Source organism: Podarcis filfolensis (assembly GCF_964270895.1).
Source record: "Podarcis filfolensis genome assembly, chromosome: 6".
Lineage (NCBI taxonomy): Eukaryota > Metazoa > Chordata > Lepidosauria > Squamata > Lacertidae > Podarcis > Podarcis filfolensis.
In genome coordinates, this window is record NC_139609.1 from 42,335,722 (window position 1) to 42,345,655 (window position 9,934).

At 41.2% G+C, this 9,934-nt stretch overlaps 1 long non-coding RNA gene across 1 annotated transcript in view; it reads right to left on the minus strand.

The window, feature by feature from the left end:
• The window catches only part of LOC310764994, a 376,088-nt gene extending 374,549 nt beyond the window's left edge, over nt 1-1,539 (minus strand). The window contains exon 1 of the long non-coding RNA XR_014549402.1: nt 1,482-1,539. This is a non-coding gene — a long non-coding RNA (uncharacterized lncRNA). The remainder of the gene's footprint in view (nt 1-1,481) is intronic.
• Nucleotides 1,540-9,934: the final 8,395 nt, after the last annotated feature.

Genomic DNA, 9,934 nt, shown 5'->3' on the forward strand with positions numbered 1-9,934 from the left:
TGAAATGATTTTAGAATGTTGTATTATTTTATTGTTGTTAGCCGCACTGAGCCCGGCTTCGGCTGGGGAGGGCGGGATATAAATTATTATTATTATTATTATTATTATTATTATTATTATTATTATTATTATATTGTAGAAGTAGCCTCATGGGAAAACCAGCATCTGACATGGCACATCCACTGGTGGTGTTGGGGCAAGACTCTGAGGGAGAAGTAAAGCACCACAAGAAGGCCCTCAACACCTCAAAGCTGGCTCACTGCAGTTTGAAGTATGTAAAGTGATACCCATTACCATCTAAACAGGGGATGGACGGATAAGATCATTAAATCCAGAGTCTAAAATTGCTTAACTGTACCACAGGTTATTATTAATTAAATGTGATTTACTTCCACATAGGTGTGTGGTTTGGGATTTCTGCTTTGATTGTGCATATTAACTGCTTTATACATTACATGCCTATTTTACTCATTAATCTACTACTTTCAAGTGTTGGAGTGACTGAAGGGGAAATCATTTCCACTTCATGAAGTCATAGTCTGGGGCCCTTTTTCATTCCACTTCAGAATAAGTCTTGAAGGAAATAAGCTTTTATAAAAAAATTAAAAGGACAAGCAGCCCGCCCAGGGAATGGTGTGAAGGCGCATAATACTGTTCAGCTCCTGAAACAGAGGTCTAATCCCAGGCGATAGCTGAATGGAAGACCACCTGTAAATCATGTATAAACTACTTGGAGTTCCTTGGAAGAAGAGTGGCATATGCATCGCATGAGCAGCGCAATCTGAGGCGTGTTTACTTAGAAAGTCCTACTGAGTTCAACGGGAGGAGGTAGCAGATATTCAAACGAGCCCCTTGCAATGCTGTGCAAGCATCACAAGGACATCATATGGGCCTGATGGATCAGGCCAGTGGCTGAGCAGATGCCTGCAAGCAGAACTCTGCCCCTCTGCAATTCCCAGCAGCTGGTATTCAGAGGCATAATGCCTCAGGAAGTGGAGATAGAACACAGCCATCGTAGCTAGTAGCCATTGGCATGAAAGCCTGCTGGGAACTATAACAATGGTTGATTCCCCATCTCCAGGAGTGCAAGAAATGGCTGTCACATGGGAGATTTGGGTGACACTCAGTTCATGGGTTTTCAAAATGGAGAACCAGCCACTGATATGCACCATGGAAATGCAGGCCCCATGTCTTCAGCTTCAGCTCCCAAAGTTCCCACATCTCACCCAAAATGCTCTGTTCATCATCTAGCTAGCCCAAAGGTAGCCAATGTAGTGCCTTCCAGATGTTTTGGGCTACAACTCCCTTCCACCTTGACCATTGGCCATTCTGCCTAGGCTGATTTGAGCTGTAGTTCCCAACATCTGGAGGGCATCACATCACCCGCTTCTGATCTAGCCTGATGAACACTTCTGGAGAACTCAAAAGCTTCCACACTATTTTGTTATACTTTGGTTAGCATAATAAAGGTATTAACTTACCGTAATATGGATCATGGATCATAGTTTCTTTAAAAAGCATGGCCTTGTTTCTTCCCCCCGCCCCATATTTGTTAGTTCTTTAAGCACTGTGTGGGTTCTGTTAATAATTCACTGATGCTCTTGATTCTGAAGAACATTCAGTTACTGGGCATGGTGCTATATTTAGGGCAGGATGTGTCCAACCTAGATTTATAGTTGCTTCATTTGAACACGATACTTTTACCATCCAAGTTTACATTGGCAATGCTGTGAATCAACAAAGAGGTAAAAATAAGCAAGTGTTTATTATTTATATTCCCCTATATCAAAACACACACGTGTGCAGCCTCTTCCTATTGAGTCAGTCACCGGAGATGGAAGTTCGCTTCAGAAGTGCAAACAGTAGAAACAATTTCTTTGGACACCAAGAGCTTCCCCCTCTTAAATAAATAAATATTTTGTAAAAAGCAACTCAGCAGTTCTAAGGAAGTTCCACCTCCGTTTGCTTTGCTTCCTCAGAAACAAATTGAGGATTAAACAAATGTAGAGACTCTTGTCTTCCAGAAATGCTGTGTGTACATGTACCAATGGAGGAGACCAGGCACACCAACTCTAGGGGAATGAGGTGTCTTCAGACCCCTCAGTACAGTCATACCTCAGGTTACAGCCGCCTCAGGTTGCATTTTTTCAGGTTACGCACCCGCCGAAACCCGGAAGTACCGGAATGGGTTACTTCCGGGTTTCGACGGTCTCACATGCGTAGAAGCGCTAAATCACGCTTTGTGCATGCACAGAAGCACTGAATCACAATCCACGCATGCGCAGACGCACCACTGCGGGTTGCGAATGCTGCGAGTTGCAAACGTGCATCCCACAAGGATCACTTTCGCAACCCAAAGGTCCACTGTATTTGTTGGAAGCAGGCCAGGCCCCCTCAATGTTGGGGGCAACCTGGCGCCTCTGGAGGAGACCAACAGAGGCTCTGACTGGAATGAAGACCCAGATTCAGGTCACTATCAGGAAGGGTTGGAATGTGATGGAAAAGACACACACATTTGCTAAAACATTAATTGAACAATTCAGTTCTATGCTGGATAATTTCATGAATAAAAACACAGTGGAAGGTAGATTTTTGCACACGTAAGTTAACTAGAAAAATAACTTTGGTTGATGCAACATGCAAACAACAGGGAACATTTGGCAGAACTTGAAGAGGCATATATCCAAAGATGGATGTGAGACATTGCTAAAGAACCCACCCTGTTCTTGTGACTAGAGGTTCTTTTAAACTATTTTGAATGTTGCATTTTAAATTGCAGCCTTAGGGTAAAGGGCAAGTAATGAAATTATGATTCTACAAAAGTGATGAATGGTCAAACTACAGCTGACCCGTGAAGTGATACAACTGATTTGGGAGCAATACTGTGGACCTCTTTTTTCACATTCACAAAACATAGTTTGGATGGGAAGAACTCCAGTATCATCCACTCTTTTTTTGGAAATATGCAGCATTAGGTTGAAGTAGGTCCCAGACTGTTCAGAGACTAAGACTTTCAGTACTTTTGAGCAAACACTGGAGAGCTATACTTAACTTCCTGTCATTTCAGAAAGCACATTTATCTTCACTAATTGCTGGTGAAGGGGAGAATTATCTTGGATGTACGAATGACAAATTGGAAAGGGGATGGTGGAAGAGGTTGAGATCAAATTGCTCAAACCTGTAATCCAAATTCTGGAGTCTAAGCCAGGCTTGAAAATTAAAAAAAAGATAGACAATTGTATCTAAAATGTCATGCCATTTAATGCAAGGATAACAAATATTCAGTTCTATTTAATTTTTTTATTTCCTTCTGAGTACCAGTTTGTGTGTCTTCATTTTGTATTATTAAGAACAAAAGAAAAGACATGCAGGATTAGACCAAAGCCCTAAGTAGTCCAGCATCATGTTTCCCAAGCAACAGGTTGAGGCATACTTATGATACAAGTGCTGACCTCATCTTAGGTGAGTCAAGGCCTTGTGCTGGGCTCTGATATTGCTTCAGCTACAGGCACCCTTAGACTAAGCCCTATCTATGAGGAGCAGTTCTTTCTCAGTGGCAAACTTCAATTTTACTGAAAGGAGCCTCACCAGTTACAAGGACCCAGTCCACTTCTTTTTTTTTTTTTTTTTTTTTATAAAATTTTTATTAGGTTTTAAACACATAATAAAAGACAATACAAGACAATACATAAACAAACAAACATATAAACACGTATACTTTCTTAACATTTTTTCCTTAACCTTCTTTCGGCGACTTCCCCATACCTCCCCTTTCTGCATCCCTGTTATCAATCTTTTCAGCATCCCCTAATTTCCATATAAGACTTTCTTTAGATCTTATTTCTCATATCCAATTGCTAGTCGCTGCAATTCTGTTTTGCATTACCCAAAACATTTTAGCAATCATTAATTTTACAACAGTTCTTAAGATAGATTTTAAACTTCTTCCAATCTTCTTCCACCGTCTCTTTCCCTTGGTCGCGGATTCTGCCGGTCATCTCAGCCAGTCCCATATAGTCTATTACCTTAGTCTGCCATTCTTCCAGTGTGGGTAGTTCTTGTGTCTTCCAATACTTTGCTAATAATACTCTTGCTGCTGTTGTAGCGTACATAAAAAACGTCCTGTCTTTCCTTGACACCAATTGGCCTACCATACCCAGGAGGAAGGCTTCTGGTTTCTTCACGAACGTGCATTTAAGCACCTTTTTCATTTCATTATAAATCATTTCCCAGAAAACCTTGATCCTTGGGCACGTCCACCAAAGGTGGTAGAAAGTACCTTCAGTTTTCTTACATTTCCAACATTTATTATCGGGCATGTGATAAATTTTTGCTAGCTTGACTGGGGTCATGTACCACCTATAGATTATTTTCATGATGTTCTCTCTTAAGGCATTACATGCCGTAAACTTTATACCGGTAGTCCATAACCGTTCCCAGTCAGCAAGCATAATGTCATGGCCAATGTCTTGTGCCCATTTAATCATAGCTGATTTAACCATCTCATCCTGTGTATTCCATTTCAGCAGCAAGTTATACATTCTTGACAAATTCTTAGTATTGGGTTCCAAAAGCTCTGTTTCTAATTTTGACCTCTCCACCTGGAAGCCAATTTTCCTGTCCTGTTTAAAAACTTCATTTATCTGGTGGTAATGTAGCCAGTCTCTTACTTTAGACTTCAACTTCTCATAACTCTGTAATCTCACTTTCCCCTCCTCATGTTCTATAATTTCCCAATACTTTGGCCATTTAGATTCCATATTAAGTTTTTTCACTTCCTTAGCTTCCATTGGTGACAACCACCTGGGGGTTTTGTTTTCCAGCAAATCTTTGTATCGAGTCCAAACCTTATACAATGCTTTCCTGACAATATGGTTCTTAAAACCTTGATGGATTTTTACCTTGTCATACCATATGTATGCATGCCAACCAAATCTGTTGTTAAACCCTTCCAAATCCAAAGTGTCTGTGTCTTCAAGAAGCAGCCAACTTTTCAGCCAGCAAAACGCCGCTGATTCATAGTACAGCTTTAAGTCCGGCAGGGCAAACCCCCCTCTTTCTTTTGCATCAGTTAATATCTTAAACTTTATTCTGGGCTTTTTGCCCTGCCAGACAAATCTAGATATGTCTTTTTGCCACTTCTTGAAACAATCCATTTTGTCTAAAATCTGCAATGTTTGAAACAAAAACAACATTCTAGGCAAGACATTCATCTTAATAACAGCAATACGGCCTAACAAGGAAAGTCTCAAATTTGACCATACTTCTAGGTCTTTCTTAATTTCTGTCCAGCATTTCTCATAGTTATCTTTAAAGAGATTCACATTCTTAGATGTCAAATTAATCCCCAGGTATTTCACCTTCTTTGCTATTATTAAACCAGTTTCACTCTGGAACTTTTCCCTTTCAACAGCTGTTAGATTTTTGTCCAGTACTTTCGTTTTCTGTTTGTTCAACTTAAAACCTGCTACTTGACCAAATACTTGTATTAGTTCTAGAACTCTTTTCGTACTAGTGTCTGGCTCTTGTAAGGTTAAAACTAAGTCATCTGCAAATGCTCTCAGTTTGTACTGTTTAGCTCCGACCTGAATCCCTTTAACCAGCTGGTCCTCTCTAATCATATTTAATAGAACCTCCAGGACAGATATGAAAAGTAGTGGGGATATTGGGCATCCCTGTCGTGTCCCTTTTTCAATAGCAAATTCTTCAGTGACCACATTATTTACAATCAGTTTTGCTTTTTGCTCAGAATAAATTGCACTTATACCATTTTCAAAACCTTGGCCTACCCCCATCCCTTGGAGATTCTTTTTCATAAAACTCCAAGAAATGTTGTCAAAGGCTTTCTCCGCATCCACAAATATTAATACTGCCTTGGTATTAATATTAACTTCCAATAACTCCATAATGTCTATTATATTTCTCACATTATCTGACAAATGTCTTCCTGGAAGAAAGCCCGCTTGGTCTTTATGAATCTCCCCCACCAAAACTCTTTTCAGTCTTTTTGCCAAAATATCTGCAAAAATTTTGTAATCCACATTGAGTAATGATATAGGGCGGTAGTTCTTGACCTGGTTCTTCTCCGTCTCTGTCTTTGGTATAAGCGTAATATATGCTTCTTTCCACGAATCAGGTGCCTTTTTCCCCTCCAAAATTTCGTTACAGACCTCCTTCAACGGTTGCATAAGCCATTCTTTCAAAGCTTTGTAGTATCTGGAGGTCAGTCCATCCGGTCCTGGAGATTTTCCCAATTGCATATTTTGAATGGCTCCCTCAATTTCTTGATCAGTTATCTTCTGATTCAAAATCACTTTGTCTTGTTCCGAAATTTTTTGTAATCCATATTTTTTAAGAAATTCTTCAATTTCTTTGTCGTTCACTGGCCCTTGTGCATAAAGTCTCCTGAAATAGCTCTGAAAACAGTTTCTAATCTCATTAGGTTTATAAATGTTTTTTCCTTCAACTTCTAAGTTGGTAACCGTATTCTGCTTTTGTCTCTTCTTCAGCTGCCATGCCAAAAGTTTCCCACATTTGTCTGCCGATTCGAATGTCTTTTGTCTCATTTGTTTTATTTTCCATTCAATCTCTTGATTCATCAATTCCATATATTGTCTCTGATAAAACTTGATTTCCCTCAGGATTTCATGAGACTTTGGTTTAGATCTCAGTCTTTTTTCTCCTTCTTTTATCTTATCCATGATCTTGTCCTTTCTCTCATTCTGTCTCTTCCTTTTTACGGCATTCTGTTGTATTAAAAATCCTCTCATGACAGCTTTACTTGCGTCCCAAACCACTCTTTTTTCCACTTCTGTTCTCAGATTTATCTCAAAGTAATCTTTAACTGCCTTCTGGGCCTTTTTATATACCTCTTCATCTCTAAATAGGGAGTCATTCATCCTCCATCTAAAGGAACCAGCTGTTGTTGAGTTCATTTCCATCTTTACAGCGTTATGGTCGGAGCAAGTCAAGGACCCAGTCCACTTCAACAGCCGTGTTTTACTTAGATGGAGCAGGGGAACCTGGTTGTACTGAGGCATCTGTGATGGATGCCTCTGAGCCAGAAGACAGCAGTGCAACTTCCTTAAGCCAAAGGGATACTGCTTACCTACGGGTTGAGCCGTAGGGAAATTGGGGGTCCATTGTACAGGCCCAGGGTTCCATCGAAGACTGATGGAAACTCCTGGCAGATCGATTCAAAATCTGCCCCTGGGGAAATCTGATTAAGCCCTGAAATACCTAAGCCTAACGGCCCGAACCATGCTAGGCCTAGAAGGCTAGTGAATATGCCTTCAGTTATAATGAGGTTCAAATTCTTGGTGTACTTCTTAAACTGGACCTTGAAGGTGCCCATCCCCTTTAGCAGGATTCTTTTTCTCTGGAAGTCAGCACTACGGGGGCCGGGCAGAGAGGAGGACCGCTGTTAGGGCAAAGCTCTTTCAGAGTCTTAGCAGATATTATGGAGTAGGATGAGCCGGTATCCAACTCCATAGTGCACGGGGTTCCCTCTGTCTTGAGTTGTACCCTAAGCTTATTGGGCCCCGGGAACAGAAGTTGGTTGTAGAGACTATGCGTACTGGTGGGCTACCTTTGGTAGTACGGACCATGCCTCCAGTCTGCCCAGCATTCTCCTAAAGTGGAGAAGCCTAGCATGGAAGACTTGTGTATAGTATGCAGATCTGAAAGGGCCACAGAGGGTAAAGCACCCAAAAGTTTTGCTGAATAGTTTGCTAAAACAGTCATAGCAGATACAGCTGTTGTTAGTAACTCAGAGAAGGTTTGGGAACCTTCAAGCTTCCAAGAGGTCCAAAGTTTAACCTCAGAGGATGTAGAGAGGGCATTCCCTCTCCATCCCAGAGCCCGCCTAGTGTCCATTATCTATTTTCTTGGGCAAACCATTTCCAGGTGGCCTCTTCTGCAGCAACATATAGCTGGCTTCTCAGATGGGGGCTGATGAATGATGCCTCCAGGAAGCTCAAGATTCAGCTCTGAAATGTCATCATGTCAACGGCTGCCAAATCAGAAATGTCCGAAAAAAGGAATATGCTGCAGTTGAAAGAATAAGCATTATTTCTGTTCAATGTTTGTGTCTGGAGAAAAATGTGTGTGTTTTAAAAAGTACCCTTGTTTTGACAGAATGTCCAGCGGTAACTCCAGGCCTTGCATAAATGATGTGTTAAAACTGCAGAAGACCACAATAATAAATGTCTAAATAACCATCTGCTTTGCTGGCAATGTGGGTCTGCGGGCTTCACACAGTCCATGGCTGGTTTGGGGCACAGAACTCGCAGGCAAAACTGTTCTCTTCAACCCCCACATGTGAGCAACTCTGTTTTGGGGCTCCTGCCCTGAATTTCATGACACTCTTGATGCTGTGAGAAAATGCCCCCAAGAATTAAAGTTTAGTATTTTGCTCAGATGCCACCGAGTGATAGCTGTTGGGACACTTTTTTTAATAATAATAAAAAAATCATGGAATGCCTCGTACGGCTTTTACTACAAAGTATGTGTGTGTAAAGCAACAAACACTCATGCACAACCCATGAGTCATCCCTGAGCTGCCACACAATGCTGAAATCTCCAGGAAGCAAATGTTCTTTATGCATATTTTGTTAACCGCTCAGTGCGTTACATAAACTCCCAATGGGTACAACCATCGCAAAGGGTTTTGAAAGGACATATTTATTGCAGCTTGTAATACTGGCATTTTAACCATCTGACAGCTGCTGCAGACAAATATGCAGAGGGGGGGAAGCAGCAGCAATTCAAAACTGATGTTACAGAGACTGTACTCAGTGGAATAATGGAAAACTAGAAAAAGAGAGAGTGGAGGGATCTATATCTAATATTTTGTGTGTGCTGCTTGGTATTCAGTCTGTGTTTCTAAGTACTTTAACCCATATTCATCCAGTTGGTAAAGTGGCTAGGATGTACTAACATTTTCTAAGAATACAAGGGTCATTCTCGCTAAGTACTGGGCAACTGTGCTAGTTTTGATGATTTTGTGCATCTAAATGCTCATTCAGCGACTTAAATTGTCCGCATCACTGTACGGTGCCCCCAAGTATACCCATAAGAGAAGTCCTCCACCTGTTCTTGTTATTTTAAGAACAGTTTACTGAGGAAAAACAAGCAACGATACAATAAGAGCACGTACACCTTGACATTCGGTTACAGCAAATGTAAGAGCAAAACAAGTAGACAACAGAAAATCTCTCGCAAATATAGCATACATAACAAATAAAGACGTCCTCCAGTTTTGAACCACTTCAGACCATGTTCTTTCTCTCCCCCCATACTTCTGGGTCTGGGGAGACATGAATGTCCTCTGTGGTCCTCAATGCTGGGATAGTACAAGAGCTCTCCATGGAAAATATAGAACCATAGAGTTGGAAGGGGGCTTGTAAGCACGCAGGATTCCTACTTAATGCAGGAAATCCAGAGCTATAACATCCAGCTGATGGCTGACCAGCCTCAGCTAGAACATCTTCAGTGAGGTCTCCACCACACCTCTGAGTAAGTGGTAATTGGATCTGTTGCTGAGTGTTCTAAAGTTCAGCTGAAATCTACCTTCTTGTAACTTTATCTCAATGGATCTCAATACCTTGGGCTGCAGGATAGATATTCTCTTGCTGTGGAATTTGGAACTGTGACAGAGGGGTGAAGTTTGGAGGAGCCCTGGTTCAGGGATGGAGGGAGAAGGACCCATCCCATGAGTATCCAGGGTTAGCACATGAAGTTATGGATTCTGCAGGAAGTTTGACTCATGAAGGGCTGAACTCTCCATTGTCTCTACAGTTGTTGAGCTTTCACTATGCATGGAGAAAGCCATTGACAGTTTTACAAAGAACAAGGTTTTTAAATGTGATGATTATGGCGTAAAGAAGAGTGGAACTCTAACATCATAGAATGGTTGAGTCAGAAGGAACCACGA